The following is a 22999-nucleotide window of genomic DNA, read 5'->3' on the forward strand; positions in this document are numbered from 1 at the left end:
GTACACAATTGTATATCTTAGTTGCATGTCCTTCTAGTTGTGGGATGAGGGACGCCGCCTCAACGTGGCCTGACGAGCGGTGCCATGTCCACGCCCAGGATCCGAACCCTGGGCTGCCGCAGCGGAGCACACGAACTTAACCACTCGGCCATGGAGCCGGTCCCCATATAATGGAATATTATTTGGCCATAAAAAAGAAGGAAATCTTGCCATTTGCAACAACATGGATGGACGGTGAGGGCACTATTCTAACTAAAATAAGTCAGAGAAAGACAAATACCATATGATCTCACTTATAGGTGAAATCTTTTAAAAAAAAAAAGAGCTCAAATATACAGAGAACAGATTGGTGGTTGCCAGAGGTTGGGGATGGGGGTAGGTGAAGTGGGTGAAGGGGATCAAAAGGCACAAACTTCCAGTCGTAGAATAAATAAGGCATAGGATGTAATGTACAGCATAGTGATTATAGTTAATAAGACTTTATTGCATATTTGAGACTTGGTAAAGGAGTAAATCTTAAAAGTTCTCATCGCAAGAAAAAAATTTGTAACTATGTCTGGTAACGGACATTAACTAGATTTACTGTGGTGATCATTTCACAACATACACAAATATCCAATCATTATGTTGTACATCTCAAATTAATATAATGTTATATGTCAATTACATCCAATTTTAAAAATCCCCTTAAAAAAAGGAATACGTAAATTTGGGAGTCATTAGCATTTAGATGCTGTCTAAATCCAGGGGACTGAATTATTTCACCAAGTCAGTGATTATGGTAAAAGAACAGAAGTTGTACAAAGACGAAGGCCTGGGGCAAGGGCAGACAGATGAAGAAAAACCAGCAAAGAAAGTGAAAATAGAAAACTAGGAAGAAAAACAAAATATGAAATTCTGGAAGGCAAAGGAAAAAGAATGTTTCAAGGAAGAGAGAGTGACAAACTGTGTCAAATGCTGCAAGTGTTGTCAAGAAACATGAGAATTGGGAACTGATTGAGGTCACAGAGGTCACCAGGAACAGTGACAAAAACGGTTTCAGTGGAGTTGATATGAAGCAAAAGCATGACTGAAGTCAGATCAAGAAAGAATAGTAGGAGAACATTATAGGTAGCAAATACAATTCTGCCGAATGAAAAAGCAGAGAATTAAGGCAGTAACGAAGGGAATGAAAAGGTCAAGAGAGGGCTTTTTTTTCCCTTAGTATGTTGATGGCAATAATCCAAGAAAGGGAAAAATGATGATGCAGGAGGAAGATATGTGAGTAACATAAAGGAACTACAGGAAAAGAGAAGGGATTATATCCATCTAATAAAATCCCAGGCTGGTGTATGGAAAAGTGGGAAGGTAAGTGTACCAGAGCTTACGTCCCAGAGCTACTTAAGGGCCAATCATTTTGAGATACCTTTCAGAGATGATTTGACTTGATGATGAGTGTGGGCAATACCAGGTACATGGAAAAAAGAAGTTTCGCAAAGGCAAAAGTCTTAATGGCAATTATTTCTTTTTCTTTCCAGTGGGCCATCATATTTTTGTTCCCATTATTTGATTTGCATGTCTAAGGAGTCTTGTTTGTTCTCAAACTATTAAGGCTAGCAATATTTGATATTGTATTTATATAATTTAGTTAATTATAACCTAAAACAATGAAATGAGCACAAAAAGAAAGATTATTTCCCTGAAAATTAAATACTTCTTAAAAACTTGATAAAAGTGGGTATTTTTTTAAAGTTACTGTTAAATTACATGTAGGTAAGACAAAGTATAAAATATTGGCAGAAAATATCATAAAATGTACAGGGACTCTGGCTTTCTAAGTGTCTAAGTTCTTGCTCCACTTTAAAGAATCTTATATGAAACTTTTAGTTTGGAGGTGTGCGTTGAAGACAGACAATGATTTCCTATTAGGGAATTCATCCTCAAAGAAAAAATACTGACTGGCCCCCCACAAACAGATCAAAAAAGATATCACAAATGAGTGTGAAAGTTTTAAGTTATTAAAGGTTTATGTTTATATGTATCTTTTTTGTGATTTCCCATTTTGACCTTTTTGATTAAATGAATAGCTATCAGCTCCAGTTGCACTGGGTATTAAGTTGCTGTTCCTGTAAATTATGCAAATAACAGAAGCAATTTTAAAAATTTTAAGTATCCATACTAGAAATATTCTAAATAAAATGGTCAACATACTTTCCCTTCCTCTTTAAACAAGAGTCTATCTTTTTTCTGATACTGAGAATCATCTAACAAAATCAACCAGATATTTCCTATGTATTAATTTTACAGCTCTGATTCCCTCATTAAATGATTAGGACTTTGCCCCTATGCTAAATGGTGCTAGACTACTTCCAAGTTTTCCACTTCTCTCTCTTATCAGAATGTTTGTCAGCTGTGACCTCCTTGCTACCTGAACATTTACTTAAAAATAATCTCTTCAACCTTATTGGCCTAAATAAATTACTTTTTTCTTTACATGCTTACTTATCTCATATTTTTAGTAAAGGTCACCTTAACATTGCTCACTCAGAAACTTTTTATTTTAAGTATGAGTAAGGCAGATTTAATACTCAGAATTTAAATGTATTAATAAGTCCATTTTAGATGTGGTAAAGATGCAGATTATTGTCTTTACAATAATATAATTACTTTTTTCATAATTCCAGCCTTAAAATTAAAATATCACATTAAACCTAAAACACTTTACTATTTAATTGTTAATTTATTGATGATCTAGAATTTGAGGTAATTGTATTATGATTAGAAGTTTACATCTGGCAAAGCAGAAAAGGATCTGAGAGGATCTCAGGTCTAAAAGTTATTACTTAATCCATGAAAACTGCTTTTATTTTGTGACCCAAATAGTTTTTTTTTGTTGTTTTTTTGTGTGGAAGGTGCTAAGCTATATACAAATCTGCTGAGTTGAAGTAATCAAATCACATAATTCTACATACAACTCAGAATTTTTCTTGCCAATTACTACTAACCATGTTAGCAATCTACTTTAAAAGTGTTAACTAATATTCAGTTAAACCAGTTTATTAACTTGAGGCTTATAAATTTCTTATATATAAAAAAAATTAAGATCACTAATCATTCTCCCTGTTCTATAGCCAAACACCACTGGTATAAATGAATTGGTCATTTGGAACATTAAAAAACTTGATCAGATATCATAAAGAATAACTAAAAATGTATTGAAAAATTAAAATTATTCAATATAAAATATACTTAGACTGGCATAACATAAACTTTAAAACTAAATAATACAAATTAACGTATAAAAGCTCAAATTTAGACTTTTAGTTAACATTTTGATACCACAAAATCTTACACGCGTGAAGTTCACTACTAAGAAATGATAACATCTTTCTCCTCCCTCAACTACATCTTCCACAAAGCTAAGAGAGATACCTTTCTAAAACCTATATCTGACCATATGTTATATCTCTCCCCTCCTTCTAAAAACTTAATGAAAAAAACCCCACAATTTTAATGATGTCCCATCACCTGCACATTTCTTCACTGCTTCTTCCAACATTATTTGCTAGCACTTCCTATAATACCTGAGTACTTTAATCCTGCCTGTCCTTTCCCGCTTTGCACACCTGGACATACTTCAATTCATTCTTCAAAAATTTCCTAAGATATCAACTTGTCTAATCACTAACACTTATTTACTATGACTATGTTACCAAGTTTAAGGTCTAGTGCTATGTTTGTAAATATATAACTTTTAGATGAATAGACGCTCTCTTTACCCTCAAAGAGTTTAAGAATATGGTGACTTAATCCCTAAACCTTACCACTCTCAGAGTTACCTTCCTCAGGGCTACCTCTCTACATTAAGTTGAATTCTTCTGATGTACTTATCATCCTCAATTATAATTATTTACATGACAGTTTCCCACTACTAGCCTGTGAACAGGGAGAAAAATAACTGTGTTATTCATCTTTACGTCTTGGCACCTAGTCAAATGAATTACCAATAGTAGTTACTCAATGCTGCAATGAATTGAGTACAGCATAAGCAAAAAATTTGTCAATGCAAGCACAACACCTTTTACAGCCATACCTTGCCATTATATAAACATATTTAAATGAACTTTAATTTTAATCCATGGTATAAAAATATTAGATATATCTATGAATTATTTGTGAGTCATGTTAGCAAACAATAACTCCAAAATACGATTTTAGCCCCATGTTTCACAGGTGCTACTAATATCTTAGACAGGACAATTCTTCACTGGGGTGAGGCTACTCCAGATCTTATAAACGGTTAGCATTGCTGGCCCTACCATCTCAGCGTCCTTAGCTTTCTTCAGTCATTGTGACAAAACATCCTACATATTTGAAAATGTCCCCTAGGTGAATAACTCTCCCCTGAGATGAGAAATCTTGCTTAGTTCTGGGACTTTGTTCAAATTTATTTGCAAATAAATCATCTATTCCAAAGAAAATATTTGCTATGCATCTCTAAAACCAAAAATTAAAATATAAATAAAATAAAAAATTTAATATGAAATTATTTCTTCAAATATGAGGTACAGACAATATATTTAGCTAGTCTATCTTTTTTTGTTTTTTGTTTTTTTGAGGAAGATTAGCCCTCAGCTAACTACTGCCAGTCCTCCTCTTTTTGCTGAGGAAGCCTGGCTCTGAGCTAACATCCGTGCCCATCTTCCTCTACTTTATATGTGGGACGCCAACCACAGCATGGCTGCCAAGCGGTGCCGTGTCCGCACCCGGGATCCGAACCAATGAACCCCGGGCCGCCGAGAAGCAGAACGTGCGAACTTAACCGCTGCGCCACCAGGCTGGCCCCTTAGCTAGTCTATCTTAAGGAGATACAGATAAGCAAAAAACACTAAACAATCTATTTAAGTATAGGAAGGAATCATAAAAAGTACAATTTTTATTGAGGAAAAAAATTTCGCTAACAACTAACACTAGTATTTAATATGTGAGTTGAGACTGACGCCACCCATGGGGTTGAATGTTAGGCAATTATGCATCACATATGGTACCCAACCTATCCTGCAGGAAGAGTACGAATTCCGCACTGTAGAAGAGCTCACAGTGGTATCCTTACTCATTTGGTCAGCATATTGTCCAGAATGACAATATATATGTCTACGGTAAACTGGATTTATAAATTATATAAACTATCTTAAACCAACGTTCACAAAATAAAAGGGGCTTACAAAGATTCCTTCAAAGAAAAAAAATCATGGACTGAATATGCTATAGTCTGAATGTTTGTGTCCCCGCAAAATTTAGGTTGAAATCCTAACCCCCAATGTGATAGTAGGGAGGGCCTTTGGGAGGTTATTAGGTCATAAGGGCAGAGACTTCAGGAATGAGATTAGTACCCATATAAAAGAGGCCCAAGAGAGCTACCTTGCTCCTTCCATCATGTGAGGACACAGCAAAAAGATGGCTACAGTCTATGAACCTGGAAGTGGGCTCTCATCAGACGTGGAAATAGCCAGCACCTTGATCTTGGACTTCCCAGCCTCCAAAACTGTGGGAAATGAACTTCTACTGTTTATAAGCTACCAGTCTATGGTATTGTTATAGCAGCCAGAACAGACTAAGACAGAATATAATACTAGTAATAGAATCACAAGAAACAACATGAAAATGACAAAGATAATGCTTCTGCTCCTAGTTATCAGTCATGTTATAAGGAAAAAACAAGGATGATCTCAGCCAAAAATAATTATGAATTTAACAATAAATTATTTGAAATATAGATATTTACTAATCACCCTAAGTGTCCACAATGCACTCTGAGAAACTGGCTAATTAAAGCCTTCATCATTAGCAGAATACTTTAAGAAACTACTTAAATTACCTTTATGTCATCTTATTTTCATTTATATTTATTAGTATATTATATATTCTATATATTAGAATATTAGTAAATTTATATAATTCATAAACAAATATATGTTGGTGATCTATGCTCCAAAACATTTTTACTGATAGGGAAGCATAATCAAAATAGTTCAAAAACCATTATTATGTAAGACTGGAGCCTAAAAATCATGTAGTCTAAGAATTTCCCAAACCTTAGCGTGAACCAGATTTAAAGACCATACTGAAAGAAAACACACTCAGCAAGAAGCACCTATTATTAATCACCTACTCAAAGGAAAATCAAATAAAAGTTCTTCAACAACTCTGTTTCTTAGAGAATAGATTTAATATAGTAATTAAGGGTTTTAAAGGCAACAACAGAGGAAAGAAGCTTTAACTTAGGTTTCTAAAGCAAAAAATTCCAAAAAGTGTGCTATTCCTTAATTGCAAAAAAGGGGGAAAACATTAAAGGAAGCAAACTTCTAGCAATCTCTAATAGTTCATCTATTCACAATGTGGACTTTATCAGATTTATCTACATTTCAAGAGGAAAATAAAAAACGTAAAGTAGCACTCTAAAAAAGCTAACTAGCCTTAAAAAATAACATTTTACACTTTAAAATCTAATTATTTTAAAACTTTTATTTCTTGACATGATAAACAGGAGTCTTATTACATTTAATAATATTTCTAATGCCTTCTCAGAGTTTAAGACCTATATCTATTTTTCAGATTCACTTAAATCATATGTACGAAAACATTTTGACAACAGTAGGCTTACATCAAATAATATAAAATCTTATTCCCTAAAAACATGTATTACTTTAATACCTACAAATGAAAAGCACATTATAAACATTTAAAGGTATAACAATATGGAATGGATAGTGGTCTAACCATTCACAAGAATGAAAAGTTCTTTTCCAAGGTATTAGAAAAACTCTTATCTAATAGCTTTCTGGGTAAACGAACAAGTTTGAAGCAAATGAGAGTTAAGTTCCAGGCTTTTTTTTCTCCTAGTCAACAGGCCTTACATCGCTTGCTTATTTTTATTAAAACAGGAGCTGTAATGGGACACAACAACTACAGGTGAAGAATAAAATGCTCATTAATTTCAGTTGCTGGCTGTCTTGTCAGTTCCCTAGTCCACTTCTGTTTCTATGGTAACAAAGGAAGAATCAGGAAGCAGAAGCAAATATTTAAGATAACAGTTAAGCAGGGAGAGTCAAGTATTGAATGGCATATACAGTAATTTAGTAAGAAAATAATCTAAAATGTAAAAAAGAAGAAGGGAATCATAGTTCATACATACAATCTTAAAGATATTCAAAGGGAGGAGCCTGTCATTCCAGCATTTTTTCCTTGATTGTTTTTATGGAAGAGTACTTACATTTTACTTATAACTTTTCTAAAAATTTGATTCCACTCCCACTCTGAGTGGCCAAAAAACAAAACAAAAACCTAAAATTACCAAGTGTCCAGATTTATTTTCTAGAGTAAAATTCACAGTACTAAAATTAAGTCTTTTAAATACGATAGCATGTTTTGTGATCCTAATTGGGACTTCATTTTAGACTTTAATTTTCTTTGAAATAGTCAATTCTCATATGACCTTTTAATTCAAGTAAAGCAGCTACCTTTAAGAATGAAAATAAACCTTCTGGTAATACTGTTGTGAACCTTTCACATATATATACACCTTATACCAATGATATACATTAAGGTCTGTAGGGAATAGAAATTTCTTTGGTAGATTTTCAAAGTATTTCTGGGGTCATCTTAAGTTTGTGACTATCCAAAATCATAACTTTATTAGATCCTTTAAACTGTTTATTCTTTTCCAAGCCGCTTTATGTTCAAAATTTTCTTCTTCCTCTCTCACAATATTGTCACTCCAAGGAGTCTATGCCTCTGCCTCTCTCTCTCTCTTTCATCACTCACTCTGGGGGAATCAAGCTTCCATCAGAAGCAGCACTGAGGAAATGACCACGTGACAAAGAACTGAGGCCTCCCGCCAAGAGCCAACAAGGAACTGAGGCCTGCCAATAACCATGTGAATTTGGCAGCAGATCCTCCAGCCCAAGTTGAGCCTCGAGATGACTGCCGTCTCAACTGGACGCTTGAGACAACTTCATGAGAGATCCTGAGCTAAAACCACTCAAGTCACTCCCAGATTCCTGACCAACAGAAATGTAAATAATACATATTTGTTGTTTTAAGCTGCTAAACTTTAAAGTTTTTTGTTAAAGAGAATTAGATAAGATAATCAATAAAGTATCTCATTGATATTTTTATTTCCTCTCATCTCAACTCTAAAAGTTCCTTGCCCTAATTAATAAGTAAATGACAAAGTAAAGCATTAAGATGTAATGCAATTTGGCCAAAACTCATAACAAATGGACTTGTTCTACTGCTATGAGAAACGAAATATGTAAGCCTCCATCTCTATGTGACAATCGAAATAAGAAAGAGAAAATAAACATCATTTATGAAATACATGATATGCTAACCTGTAAACATCAGGAAACAAAGAGTATGTCCAAAATCTACAATTTGACCCTATCTACCACTATGTTCCATACTGAACATGCAAACATTTGGCCAAATTTTTGCATCTCAACTTTATCTACAGACAATCTGAAATGTACCCCTATTTCGTTCTGCACATCCAAATCTTACTCTCTTACATGAATGTTCCTAAGAGGAAAAATTGTGGAAGAACTTTAGCAAAGGCAAAAAAAAGATTACTAATGTCCTATCTAAGACATCTTCCTGTTATCTGTACCTTTCACTGTCTTTTTATTTATGTGTGTGGTAAGATATATATAACATTTACCATTTTAACTATTTTTAAATGTACATTTCAGTGGTATTAAGTATATTCACAATGTTGTGCAACCATCACCACTATCCATTTCCAAGGCTTTCATTGTCTTTAAACTAAAATTCCCAAAGAATAAAGAAAATTGCGGGGCGGCCCAGTGGCGCAGTGGTTAAGTTCACACGTTCCACTTCTCAGTGGCCCAGGGTTCGCAGGTCCGGATCTCGGGTGTGGACATGGCATCACTTAGCAAAAAAAAAAAAAGAAAAAATCCATGCTGTGGTAGGCGTCCCATGTGTAAAGCAGAGGAAGATGGGCATGGATATTAGCTCAGGGCCAGTCTTCCTCATAAAAAGAGGAGGATTGGCAGTAGTTAGGTCAGGGCTAATCTTCCTCAAAAAAAAAAAAGAATAAAGAAACTGAACTTGTAATATTTTAAATGTGCATTAGAAAAAAAGATACTTACGAAAACAAAGTTAGGACCTTTTAAGAACCCAAGCTTCCATAATTAAGGCAAATCTTTGGTAAATTAGATGAATTTAATAAATTTGGGTAGAAAAAGCTATGGCTTTAACCAAACAAGCTAACATTAATACCATACAATGTTTACAATCTTGAAAACTATAAATTCCTATGCTCAACTAAATTGACTCATTGTTCTGACAAATTTTTATTTCAACAGTAACTATGTTCTTGCAGCATGAGCGCTTGAAGGTAATTTTCAACATCTTCAGGTAACCTAAAACCTTCGACTGATATTAAGTTAATTAAGTGATGATTATTAGATACCTAGGTAATTTCTAAGTAAAACACTGAAACATTGACTACTAAGCATAGTTTTAAGATTATATATTTTTGCTTCATATTTTAATATTAACAAGCTATAGTTCTTGGTCATGTTAATGAAAGCATTCATTTTTGCCACCTTAAGGTGTAAAAGGTATGGCTGTAAAAAGTTGTGTTATGTGTGCTCATGAGCTCGGCTAGTCTGCTAAAATGCTGGCGTATGGCAGATAGTTCTTTTTTTTTTTTTGAGGAAGATTAGCCCTGAGCTAACTACTGCCAATCCTCTTTTTGCTGAGGAAGACTGGCCCTGAGCTAACATCCATGCCCATCTTCCTCTACTTTATACGTGGGACGACTACCACAGCACAGCATGGCTTTTGCCAAGTGGTGTCATGTCCACATCTGGGATCCAAACCAGCGAACCCTGGGCCAGCGAGAAGCGGAACATGTGCACTTAACCACTGTGCCACTGGGCCGGCCCCAAGGCAGGTAGTTCTTGATTATTCACCCCTAACTTTTCTCTGTGAAACAGAAATTAGTTAGTTTGGCTAAAAGTTACAATCAATATGACTAGCTGAGACTACACTAGGAGCAACAGTTACAGAGAAGTATAATTGGATATGTGTATTTATTTTCAAAAAATAAAAGAGTTTGGTCCTAAAGGAAGAATTCTTGGGCTTTTTGGTCTTCTGACCCCTTTCTACTCTTGGGGCCTATTTAGGACTCTAAAGAAGTTTTACTTTATGTGGATTATAGCTATTGATGTTTACCATATTGAAAATTAAAACTGAGAAATTATTTTAAAGATTTATTTATGGATACATTTAAAGACAGTAATGATGAATGCATTGCATATTAACACAAATAACATCTTAGTACTGTTATGAAGACAGTTTTGATCTTACAGATCCCCTTAGAGAGAACCACTGACTTCAAGTAAAGTGTCCGTTTTTTCCAAGATGAAAGATGATAAAAAAGGACCTAACTTGGAAAGTAAATTTTACTTGCTTTGACTTGTAATAGTCAAGTCTGAAAAGAAGCTATGAAACATTTTAAATTTTAGCAAATTTCATTCAATGTTGATGGGCTTGCTTCCTTGGGATACAGATAAATTCCTTCATCTTCCACATGGAGGGTATTCTATACCTTCTGTGTAATGTGCCTAAATGACAGAGATGCTATGTTCTATGAGAATAACTTTATGTGCTTTATGTACTTGATTATCTAAAGAAAAAGGACAAAGAATAAAGGTTCCTCCTAACTTATGAATTAGCAAAAGTATTATCTTTCATATTTATTTTTATTGTTACTTTGCTTAAATAGGTAAATAAGTATGTTTCTCAGGCACTCATGATTCTATTTTAATCAAGCCCTAAAGCTAACAACTCTTGATTTTGCATTTTTCTAATCATTTCCTAAATATAGAAAATTTAAAACTTTTTATAATATTTTACACTAAAACTATCTTTGAGATTTCCTAGTATGCCTCAAAAGAAACCCACAAGATTTCTTACTTCACCTTATAAAAACAGAACTGCTAGAAAGAATTAGGTTTGTTTGATATGTTACTATTATAAGAGACGTATGGGAAAAGTCAAATCAAGACAGACACTTACCCTTTCCTAGGTTAAGTTTCTATAGGCAAAATGTTATTAATATAAATATTTCAGAAATTTAGTTTTATGAGAAGTCCCTGGAGACGTGTCAATGCCCTCACTGTGCATTACATTTTCAACCTCAGGGGAAATACTGATCAAAACTTTTACGAAATAGTTATACACTGTACTCCAATAAAGAATTTTACACTCCTCCATCCTGATGTCATGAATTACAGTAACAAATTAACACAGCCATTAAGTCTCTGTTTTCCAGATAGCTTTTGTTTTACTCTCATGTTTTCTTGAAAGCTCTGCCACAAGCTACAGGTCAGAGTTCCTGTCTTCAATAAAAGAGAGTTGAAGAGCCTGTGGAAAGGATTATACCAGGTACTTCAAACTAACAACACTTCAAAGAATAGAATATTGGTAGGGGCTTCTACAGTGACATCTCTCAAACAACTTTCAGACCATCTTCAGACTGAGTTAAGATTTTCAGGACACCTTTTAGTCCAGAAGCAGACACCTTCATAACAGTAGACAGCTAACTCAAGCTCCAGAGAAACAACAAAAATTCCATTATTACTGAATGAACTGATGATACAAGGTTTATCTGATTGGAATATTATTCATATTGTCTTAATGTTCCATTTTCTTTCTTCTTAGGTTATCTATAACCACAAGAATTTAGTAAACTCTGCTTACATAAACCAAAATGAAACATGTTAAAATTCTATCTGATTCTCATTAACCCTCAGAATTCAGAAACTCTTCAGACTCCTTTTCATGGCAATAGAGATATTTACATAGATTCAATAAGAACTTGTCTTCCTTTTTATCAGGATATAATTGGACGAACCTATTGAGCAACCACAGCTTTACGTGGAGTGTCACCATTTGAGAGCAATGCTCATTTAAACAGGTATGACAAGCTACTTGTAAGGAACTAAGGTTGACTTCACTTATTGATCCAATGTCTTCAAAGCCCTCCCAGAAAAACTGGCCTGGTCCCTGGTGTACAAGAGCTCAACCTTAGAGGTGATAAGGAAGGTCACTTCCTGGCAGGCCAGGAACCTTAAGGAATTTCAGGGATATTTAAGGGTACTACTGTAGATGAAATCTGGTAGTGTCCTGGGCTTGCTTTCCTAGCCTGAGGAAAGTAAATAACAGGGGCTTTTAAACGTCCTAGCTAAGACTCCTTATGAAGTTAGAGTCAAAGTTAACTTTTTACCCTTATAGTTGTACAATAGTGTACAGGCTCTAGATATGCAAAAGTAAACTCAAGGAGGCCTATATGGTTAACACTCTTGCTGTCCCTATGAAAATAATCACCCATACCTCATAATGAGCCTTTTTGGGTGGAATAAAAAAAAAAACTTTAAGATTATTATGTATAATCACATCCCTCCAAAAATCTAACCAACATCATTCCTTCTAACAATTCAAACACAAATATACTTCCTCAATAAACTCAGAAATGTATGATTATCTGTTATTAGGAATATACAAATTAAAATAATAAAAATTATTCCCACTAAGAATACAATGAAAAAAATAAACATTCTCAAAGTCTAGGGATAGGTTATAAAATGGTACATACAACCTCTTCTGAGGAGCATTTTTTGAATATGTGAAAAGAGCCTTAAAATCTGAATAAGACAACATCCATCCACATAATGCCTCCCAAAAATCTACCAAAAAGGACCAAAACTAGTGAGGGAAATGCCATCATCAAAGAAGCCAGGGAAATATCAATATTATAACAAGACTGATTCAATACACAAATTCCTCAAGAGTACAACATACATAAGGTAGGAATCACATGAGAATATTCTGAAATATCCCAACCCATACTGAAGTTTAGGGACATGGAAGGCCTTTAAGAGAAGTGAGGATCACAGAGCTTGGGACCCATGTTCACATAGCAGAAAGACATCCAGGGCTACCTTTTTGCCTCTTCATTTTAATTTTCTTTAACCTGTCATTAGGGTTAAAAAAGAACCAGCTTTGCAGGTGATGACCAAATGTGACTAAGCAGACATAAGTAAGTGCTGACTCACCAGACAAAACTCATAATCCACAGCATGACACAGTGGTCACTCTCTGCCTCCTTACACCCCCCCTTCTGCAGGTGTGCCAGGCTCTCCCTGAAGCAGGGAAACTGCTAAAATCAAAGGTTGACCCTCAAATATAGGAATGCCGGTGCATCCACAGCACATATCTCAAGAGATTCAGAGAAAAAGTTCTAAGAGAAAAAATATCTGAACTATATATCCTGTTGATCAGTTTCCCTTGTTGCTTACCCCAAATATTAAAAACCATCAACATCTAAACCTCTACCACAAATTATAAAACAACAAACAAACTTAAACAACACTAAGGTAAATGGAGAAGGGCATCAAGAAATACCAAGTTGCCCATGCATTTATTTTGTTTATTTATTATTTTATTTACTTTTTTTTTTTTTGGTGAGGATGATTAGCCCTGAGTTAACATCTGTTGTCAATCTTCCTTATTTTGTTTTTTTTTTTGCTTGAGGAAGATTAGACCTTAGCTATCATCTATGCCAATCCCCTCCACTTTATATGTGGGTCACCTACCACAGCACAGCTGATGAGTGGTGTAGGTCCATGCCTGGGATCCAAACACATGAAACTGAGCTACCAAAGCAAAGCACACTGAATTTAACCACTGTGCCACAGGGCCAGCCCCAACCAAGTTGCCCACACATTTAAATAAAATTCAGCTTCCTTTCCGAATTTTTTAAAAGTTTTAATAGAAATAGATGAATGCCTGCTGAACATGATTTTCAAAAATACGTATAACAAACCAAAAGCCCATATCATAGACAATAATGAAGTATTTGATGCATTACCAAAGTCAGTAAAAACATAACGATGCTCAATGTTAACACTGCTTTGCAGGTACTAGCCGACTTTATTATATCCTTTACAAAGAAGAATAAAGTTACAAATATGAGAAGCAAGCCAGCAAAATTATCTTTATTTGCATGAGATGATTATATATCTGGAAAAGCCTAGAGCACCCACTGAAAAATTATTAGAAACAATAAGAAAGTTGAGGAGCTAATACTATAAGATAACTATAGTATAATATAAACTAGGTGTGATAGACAGGGAGGAACCTAGCAAGGCCCATTAGATCAAAGCCCTCTCCATCTATCATTGTGTTTGCAAGGCATGGCAAACATTTGTTTATCCAACATTTGTTTTTCCATCTCCATTTGAATTGCCTTCCTCCCCTTTGAAGTCTCAAACCACTACATCCAACATCCTCCTTTACCTTTAACTGAAGATAGTATTAAGGTGGTGGCTTCAGCCATATTGGCGAGTTAGTTGGTTTTCCTGGGTTTCCCCCATGTATACATGTTATTAAACTTTGTTTGATTTTTCTCCTGTTACTCTGTCTCAAGCTGATTTAATTCTTAGGCGAGCCAGAAGAACCTAAAGGGTGGATGAACAGTTCTTTCTCCCCTACACCATATATATTACACATTAATCAAAAACAAATTTAAATGTCCTAAACTTGGGTTGTTGAATAAACTATGATATGCTGTTTTAAAATATTTAATGACATGAGAAAATGCTCATGATATAATCCAAAAAAGAATAAAGTGAAAAAAGCAGAATGCAAAACTACATATATAATTGCTATTTTGTAAAAAAAAAAAAAAAAATATATATATATATATACACACACACTTACATAGAAAAAGTCTATAAATTAAAACTTTATTTTATTAGAAAACAGCAAAGAGTCATTTCTGGTTGAAGAATTTCTGATATTTGGAATCTGAATTCTCTGAAATTTCTTTCTACCAAAGCTCCAAGCTCACCGCTATGCACACCCACATTTTCTCATTCCCTCTAATTACAGAGGTACCCTTTCTTCTGTTCAGTCAATCAGTCTAACATGGGTCTGGAACCTGTTTCTTCCCACTCTCAAAGAAATTTCAAAATTATATCCTCTGCCCCTTTATCTTCATTCTCTTCATTAAGAAAGTCATCTTCAGGGGCTGGCCCCGTGGCCGAGTGGTTAAGTTCGCGCGCTCCGCTGCAGGCGGCCCAGTGTTTCGTTGGTTCGAATCCTGGGCGCAGACATGGCACTGCTAGTCAGACCACGCTGAGGCAGCATCCCACATGCCACAACTAGAAGGACCCACAACGAAGAATATACAACTATGTACTGGGGGGCTTTGGGGAGAAAAAGGAAAAAAATAAAATCTTTAAAAAAAAAAAAAGAAAGTCATCTTCAAGTCCACATTTCTTTCCTAGAAACTTCTCAATTTCTTTTCCTTTCCTTTAGGAAAAAAAGAGCTATCTAAACTCCATGTTTCTATTTCTTTAGCTGTAGTCCAAACTACTCTACTCAAACTATTATTGCCAAGGTCACCAATATCCTTGTTGCTTAATACAATGGGTTTTTTTCGGTCCTTTCTTACTTGATATCATTAAAGTCTTTCACTCCATGCCCACTCCCCTCATTTTCACTTTTTAGAGGGGAGGGTCATGACACCAGTTTGCCGTTTCATTTACAAACACTTCCATTTCATTACCTAAACTTCAACATAAAATAAACTAAAATGCAAATAATAGAATTTTGGATATTTGAAATTTTTATCATAACCCTTTTCTGTATTTTTCAAAACTTTTGAGAATATTTTTTAGTGGAAAATGCACTTTTATTGTTTATTTATTTATTTTTTGAGGAAGATTAGCCCTGAGCTAACATCTGCTGCCAATCCTCCTCTTTTTGCTGATGAAGACTGGCCCTGAGCTAACATCCATGCCCATCTTCCTCTACTTTATATGTGGGATGCCTACCACAGCAATGGCTTGCCAAGCAGTGCCATGTCTGCACCTGGGATCTGAACCGGGGAACCCTGGGCTGCCGAAGCGGAACGTGCGCACTTAACCACTGTGCCACCAAGCCGGCCACGTTTTTATTTTAAAAAAAGAAAATTCATATTGTACATCTGAAACTAACATAGCATTATATGTCACTTATACCTCAATTAAAAAAAGTTAGAAAATAAACAATAAAATGAATATAAAGAAAAAAAAGAAAAACCAAACAATAATTAACATGATTTACTGTAAGAAGGAATAACAGACAAGTTTTGGAACTGCATATACAATTTACTTTTATCATTAACAAGCAAATGGCATGATATAAGACGAGAATTTATTTTTTAACTATCCAATTTATTCTCAAATAGTTTTAATTCAAGCATCTAATAAGTAATAGAATTATTTACCAGGAAGATAACCCTACCTTATTAAGGAAAATTCATTTTTAGTATACTAATTAATTTAGTAAAATTAAAGTTTTTTAGAAAGAGTCCTATTACAAAAGGGAGAAACAAAATAACAAAAGATTGAAAATGCTTCAAAAAGTTAACCTTTAGTTATCTAGTTCAACCTTTCATATGATAGAAATTTTAGAGTATACAAAGAAATGTGGTATAGATGATAAGTGTTGATGATAAATTGAGCCTTAACATGTGTATTAAAGGATAGTTTTACTAGCAAAAAAGAAATGGGGAAGAATTATATGTCAAAAAATAAAATAAAAATATGAGAAGTGACTATAAAAACTCTGGCAGAGGGCATTTTTTAAGTTTAAAAATGGAAAGAATATTTTAAAAATCTAAAAAATTGACAAGTTAATATTTCACATTTCTATAAATAAACAATATGAAAAAGCTACACAATTATAGTAAATATAAGAAAGCATAAATATCAATAATATTTAGAATAACTTATAAATAGCTGATAAGAAATATACTAAGATCTCAGTGCAGTATCAGGCAAATATCAAAGACAATCAACAAAAGAGAAATACAACAGTTTAAGATGCTTAAAAATGCTCACTCTAATTAGTCACAGAAATGCAGATTAAATAAGGTATAACTTTTTGCAATGGAATTTGTAAGGACTAAAAGTGATGAATATAACCAACCTAATGAAAGTGTGGCAAAATAGGTATAGTTATACATTGTTAGTGAGACAGAATTCATGTAATCCTTTCGAAAGCCAAGTTCAGAATACATATATTAAGAGCCTTAAAGTGTTCCCAGCCCTTGACCTAGTAATTGCACTTCTGGGAATTTATCCTATGAAATAATGTCAGTCAACAACAAATAAAAGCATTGTGCATAAAAATGTTCATTGGAGCATTACTTATAAAGGTAGGAAGAAAGGAATCAATCAATCTATCTATATGCACAACCATGTACTCAAGAGAATAATCAGGCAGCCCTGTGGGGAGGTAGAGCGTTGGAAAGATTTCACAAAAGTAACTCTTCAGAAGCGTATTAGAAAATAAGCAGATTTTACCAAGCAAAAGAGAGGAAATAAGAATTGCATACAGGGAAGATTATACACAAAATCTTGCAGTCATGAAGGTCTATACTAGGGGATCCCTAATGAGTATAGCATGTCTAATACATTTAGAACACGTTGCCTCCTATCTCCCAGTGGTTTTCGGAAACTGATGTTTGTGGTCATATAAACACATATAGAGCAATAAACACAAACACAAATGAAAAATATTAAGCCAATTAGATGTGATTATTCATCCATATGTAATGTGATACACCAAGAAGCAAGTACATAGAGGGTTTTAAAAAGATCTTCTTTTTAAAGAAGTTTGTCTTAAGATAAACTGAGAGTTTGTCTTAGGCTAAAGTCATCATGAGACTGTATGATGTATTAGAAAGATCTAACCACTGGTAAGTGGTAAGCCAAAGCCAATCTCTCTCTCATTTTCATCATCTGAAAAGGACGAAATGTATTTAACAACATCAAAGGATTGCTATGGTCATAGGACAGAGATTTGAATGTAAAGTAGTACAATATTCTACCTCCCCAAACTAGCTCAACTCCATTCCTTTAAATTATTATGTACCTCATATTTATCCTTCTGCCCATTCACATTGCTGTAAGACTAGTCATTACCACCTGACACTGAAATTTCTGTGATAAATCACTGGTCTTTCTTTTAATAGCCTCTTTTTTCTAAACAATTTAACAGATTTCTTCGAAATCTATCTTTCTAAAACAACTTTTTTTTTTTTTAACACATTGGCACCTGAGCTAACAACTGCTGCCAATCTTTTTTTTTTTTTTTTTTTTAATTCTTCTCCTCAAAGCCCCCAGTACATAGTTTTAGATTCCAGTTGGGAGTGCCGCCAGTTGTGCTGTGTGGGACACCACCTCAGCATGGCCTAATGAGCAGTGTCAGGTCCACGCCCAGGATCCCACGTGGCGAAACCCTGGGCCGCTGAAGTGGAGGGCGCGACCTTAACCACTCAGGCACAGGGCCGGCCCCTAAAACAAATTTTTAATCATGTCACAACTTTGCTTAAAAATCTATCAGCTAAACCAAATTCCCCTTTGTAACTTTATCTCCCACCGTTTTCAAACTTAGGTAGGTAGGTTTCCTCCATCCTCTCCTTTGTTGAGGTTCCTCTTGTAAGCCAAGATATCACTACTTCCTTCGAAGCCTAATTAAAGTTTTACCATCTCCGTGAACTCTTTCATTCCAAACTTTTTTTTTCTACATTTGGGGATATCAATAGCAATACTTAAGCACATAAACTATCCTGAACTATGCTACCTTCATATCCAGTAGAGATTCACTTTATTGGGGGATGGGAGAAGTGTGGGTAACCTCTAGTAAGTAGGTTATATTTTTTAAAACATAGTAAATATTATCTTGACATGGACCACAGTGGAGACGGATCTACTGTCTCTCAATAAGTTTAATACAGCCAGTTTCATCACCAGCATTAAAGCAGATGTCATTTATGTAGTTGAGCTCCAGAGACCATAGCTGGTCTGCATTTAGGAGCTGTGATATACAAAAAATATTTATATTAAGACATAAGAGCCATAATTAAAGTTAAGACGCTCACACTGTGAGAGCGACCCAGGAACAGAGAGCACCTGACTTGTAGCCTGCCTGGAGCATAAGTTTACTGGGTGAATGATGGCTATTGAAATTGTTTTTCCTTTCCCACCGCCAATTTTTTCCCTAACATAAATAATTGAATTTCCCTAAGTTAAAATCACTAAAGATGAGACTTCACTCTATGCACATGCTTTCTAAGTAAATGATTAACTCCTTGAGCATATTATGAGCCATGCATTTTATTTCTGGGCACCTTGAATTGTTTCTAGTTATTAAGAAATAGGTGCTGACTTGATTCTTGTTCTCAATTTAATGATCAATTTATTTAACTAACCACCACTGCCTAATATAGGACTATTAGCACAACACAATAGTACCAAAATGAGAAACTAATCAGTGATTTTTTTTTTTTAACATTTTACTTTTTCCTTTTTCTCCCCAAAGTCCCCCGGTACATAGTTGTATATTCTTAGTTGTGGGTCCTTCTAGTTGTGGCATGTGGGATGATACCACCTCAGCATGGCTCGATGAGCAGTGCCACATCCGGGCCCAGGATTCGAACCAATGAAACACTGGGCTGCCTGCAAGGGAGGGCACGAACTTAACCACTAGGCCACGGGGCCGGCCCCTAACCAGTGATTTTTATTTGTTTCCATGGGTAACTACAGGATTATTTTTAGCTCACTTGCGAAATACTGAGATTACAAACACAGAAACAAACATCCATCTTTACCCAGGTACATGTAATTAATTTAGTTGGTACCTCTGGACTTCAGCTGCAACATCAAATGCTACCTACTAAGAATAACATATTTGCAATACATTGCAAAAAAGAGACCTATTTCGTAAAAGATATCTCACATTAAAATAAAAAAGGTCAAATTCAAGGTACTATGTCATACAACACTTCATTAAAAACAAAAACAGGGAAATTCTGTTCACATTCTATTTACCTTTTTTCCCTTCCCTGAGTGTGCCTTGCTCCTACCTTCCCATTTCACACATAGTACAAAAGTATTTATACACATTCTTTAAACCAATTCTTCTCTTTTATGGGTTTTGGCAAGTACAACTGTGAAGTCTTTCTTGAGAGGGAAGGGCAAAGAGAGCTTTTACCTAATTGGCCAAAGTTATTTCATGTTCTCTTCCTGGACCAACTGTTTACTGTTTATACGGCCCTTCACCAACCCTTCAACTTCCTACTTCAAATCTCCAAGGTATGATTATAGATAAGAGTAATTTTCTCAACAAGCTGCTGAAAATATTAACTGCAATGCACAAGAATTTAATGCTAAGATACTCAGACCACAATGGAGAAAATCTCGATAGTTTCCAAGAGGACTCAACTATAGAACAATGGTCCACTCCTCTTAACTCCATTTAAAAAGCCTTCTTTACGGGGGGCGGGGGGCGGTGTCAGCCTGGTAGTGCAGTGGTTAAGTGCTCATGTTTCGCTTCAGCAGCCCGGGGTTCACCGGTTCGAATCCTTGGTGTGGATATGGCACCACTTGGCAAGCCATGCTATGGTAGCCCTCCCACGTATAAAGTAGAGGAAGATGGGCATGGATGTTAGCTCAGGGCCCGGCTTCCTCAGCAAAAAGAGGAGGATTGGCAGCAGTTAGCTCAGGGCTAATCTTCCTCAAAAATAAATAAATAAATAAAAAACCTTCTTTAAAACTATTTGTCTTGCCTTTTTGTTGTGGTTGCTGCCCATCCCCAACACTTCCTTTAGCTCTGCAGTAACCCCTCTTTTAAAATAATGAGATTTGACCCACAACCTCTGTCAGTCTTTGTTGCCTTGCAGACCCCATTTCTTTCAGTATGCTATACTAACAACCGTAAAAGGAGAAACCCGTCATCCTGTGACTTACAGGCTGCTCCTTGATTTTTTCACATGCTCAAGATGGACTTTGCTGCTTCTATGTCACCATAATGATTTATGTTAATAATAATCCTTTTCCCAAGGAAGTGCAGAAGTATGTTTCAACAACCATGTCATCATGAAAACCAGAAAAGATAAGTATGGCTTCTCTCTAAACTCAAACACTAGATAGCCTCCTATTTCCACTCATTTCCATCTTTCATTTACCTCAAAACTCATCACTGTACAAGATAAATGATTACGTAAAAGTTTTAAGGTTTTCTTCTGACACATCACCTGCAAGTAAATGTTCATTACAATATCGCAAATAAGGAAAATGAAATAAATTTCATCATCTTAGTGCAGCGATAATGAAGTTAGGAAAAGTCTAACCACTGAAAATTAAGACCTTCTTGTAAATTTATGTTTGAATTGTTTTGAATCTTTCCTTTTCACACTCTATTTTTAGTGGTATTTCTATTATTAGTGAAATTCAGTACTGATGTAATTAAAAGTGGCAGCTATGAATTTTGTTGCTTTTTGTTCTGATGGATATTCCTATTATTGGCAGTCCAGCCAGCCTGTCTTCTGCATTCATCAAAAGGAACTAGAGGAAGTAAAAGTGTTTTGTGAGTCAGAGTCACCAAATCCCCTTGGAAAGCTAACTCCTCACCACCAAATGAAGAAAAGGGAAACAGAGGTGATGTCCTGTCTGCTCAATGTTCTTAGCAGGTATACATTATACATTAGATTTTAAGAAAAACCATTTATAAAAGCATAGGAAAAGAATGAAGGAGAAAGGAGTGATTCCGGTTAATATCACAAGAAATACAGTATTTGAATAACTCTGACCAGAAAGAGCAGCTTTGTCGGTTTTAACCTGACCTCGACAAACAAAAAGGCTATCATTGAAATGGATGATTTGAAACTGATTAATGCACCTTCTCCAAAGAATGCCAAGTGGGTCAATTTTGAAAGCAATGGAAGAAAAGAAGGATCCTACAACATTTTCCTTTCCTTCTGGGAGAAGAGGTATAAGTTGAGGTGACCTAAAAAAGGTTGCAGAACCACTCCAGATGCCTAACAGACCTGGCTTTAATTTATTTACTTTTTTTTTTCTTTTTTGCTGAGGAAGAGTCGTCCTGAGCTAGTATCTGTGCCAATTTTCCTCTATTTTGTATGTGGGTCACCACTACAGCACAGCTGCTGATGAGTGGTGTAGGTCTGCACCTGGGAACTGAACCTGGGCCACCAAAGCAAAGCATGGTGAACTTAATCACTAGGCTATGGGGCTGGCCCAATTTGTTTGTTCTGTATGGGGCTCATGCTGTCCTTCTTTTGCTGGATCCTTTCTTCCTGATTTCTGAATATTCAGTTTATTCCTTCTTGGTCTAATTCAATGCTAACTAAACCAAAGAGCCTTTTCTTATGATTCCAACCAGAAGTCCTCTCTCTCATATTCTGAGTTTTCACAAACTTTTATCCATAGCTCTCCAAGAGAATGCTTGAAGACAGCATTCAATATAAACTTCATGAATGAAGGTAGCTGCCCCCTTTTCCTCTTATTATTAGCACTAGAACAATAAAAGTGTATCAAATACCTGTGATTCTCCTGTGGTTGTCATTAGTGAGTCAATTCATTTTTAAACTAATGGCTAAATTTTCTACTGTTTTGTTAGGTTACTAACACTTAAAAATTGAGTCCATTACCTCATCTTTCTTTTTGTCTAAATATAATTATCTGTTGTAATGAGAACCAGAAAAGGTAGACAAATAAAATCCCAAACCTTCATTCTGGTGAAAATCTAAGGACTTCTCTCCACCTGATCTGTCAAGAAAAGGAGGAAGAAGGGAAATTAGATTTATTTGAATTTTACTTCCTTTTATTTCCTCAGCTTACTCTGTGCTGAGACACTAAAGAGCAGGGAAGTAACTGAAAGGACAATAGTCAAAAAGGAGAGAAAAAAGGGCACAAAATAATTCACAAAATGACTGATGTGACCTCAAATAATGGCAAGGTAACTGTAAATATAAAGTTATCCTATGCAACTCAAAACTAAAATGTAACACATCGTCCTTTAATAACCTTTGAATTTATTATTTAAAAAAAAGTACAGCCTACTATCAGCTAGATTAAAT

The 22999-nt window shown here is 35.1% G+C and overlaps 1 protein-coding gene across 22 annotated transcripts in view; it reads right to left on the reverse strand.

Annotated features, from left to right (window-relative positions):
- The window catches only part of BAZ2B (bromodomain adjacent to zinc finger domain 2B), a 391257-nt gene that overhangs the window by 265948 nt on the left and 102310 nt on the right, over nucleotides 1-22999 (reverse strand). For 2 of the 22 annotated variants that reach the window (XM_046658341.1, XM_046658342.1), the window contains exon 4: nucleotides 22648-22688. The exons of the other annotated variants lie outside the window; for them this stretch is intronic. The gene's annotated coding sequence lies outside the window, so the exon portion shown is untranslated. The remainder of the gene's footprint in view (nucleotides 1-22647; nucleotides 22689-22999) is intronic. 22 annotated transcript variants of the gene reach the window in all.

Source organism: Equus quagga, chromosome 4 (genome assembly GCF_021613505.1).
Source record: "Equus quagga isolate Etosha38 chromosome 4, UCLA_HA_Equagga_1.0, whole genome shotgun sequence".
In the NCBI taxonomy this organism is placed as follows: Eukaryota; Metazoa; Chordata; class Mammalia; order Perissodactyla; family Equidae; genus Equus; species Equus quagga.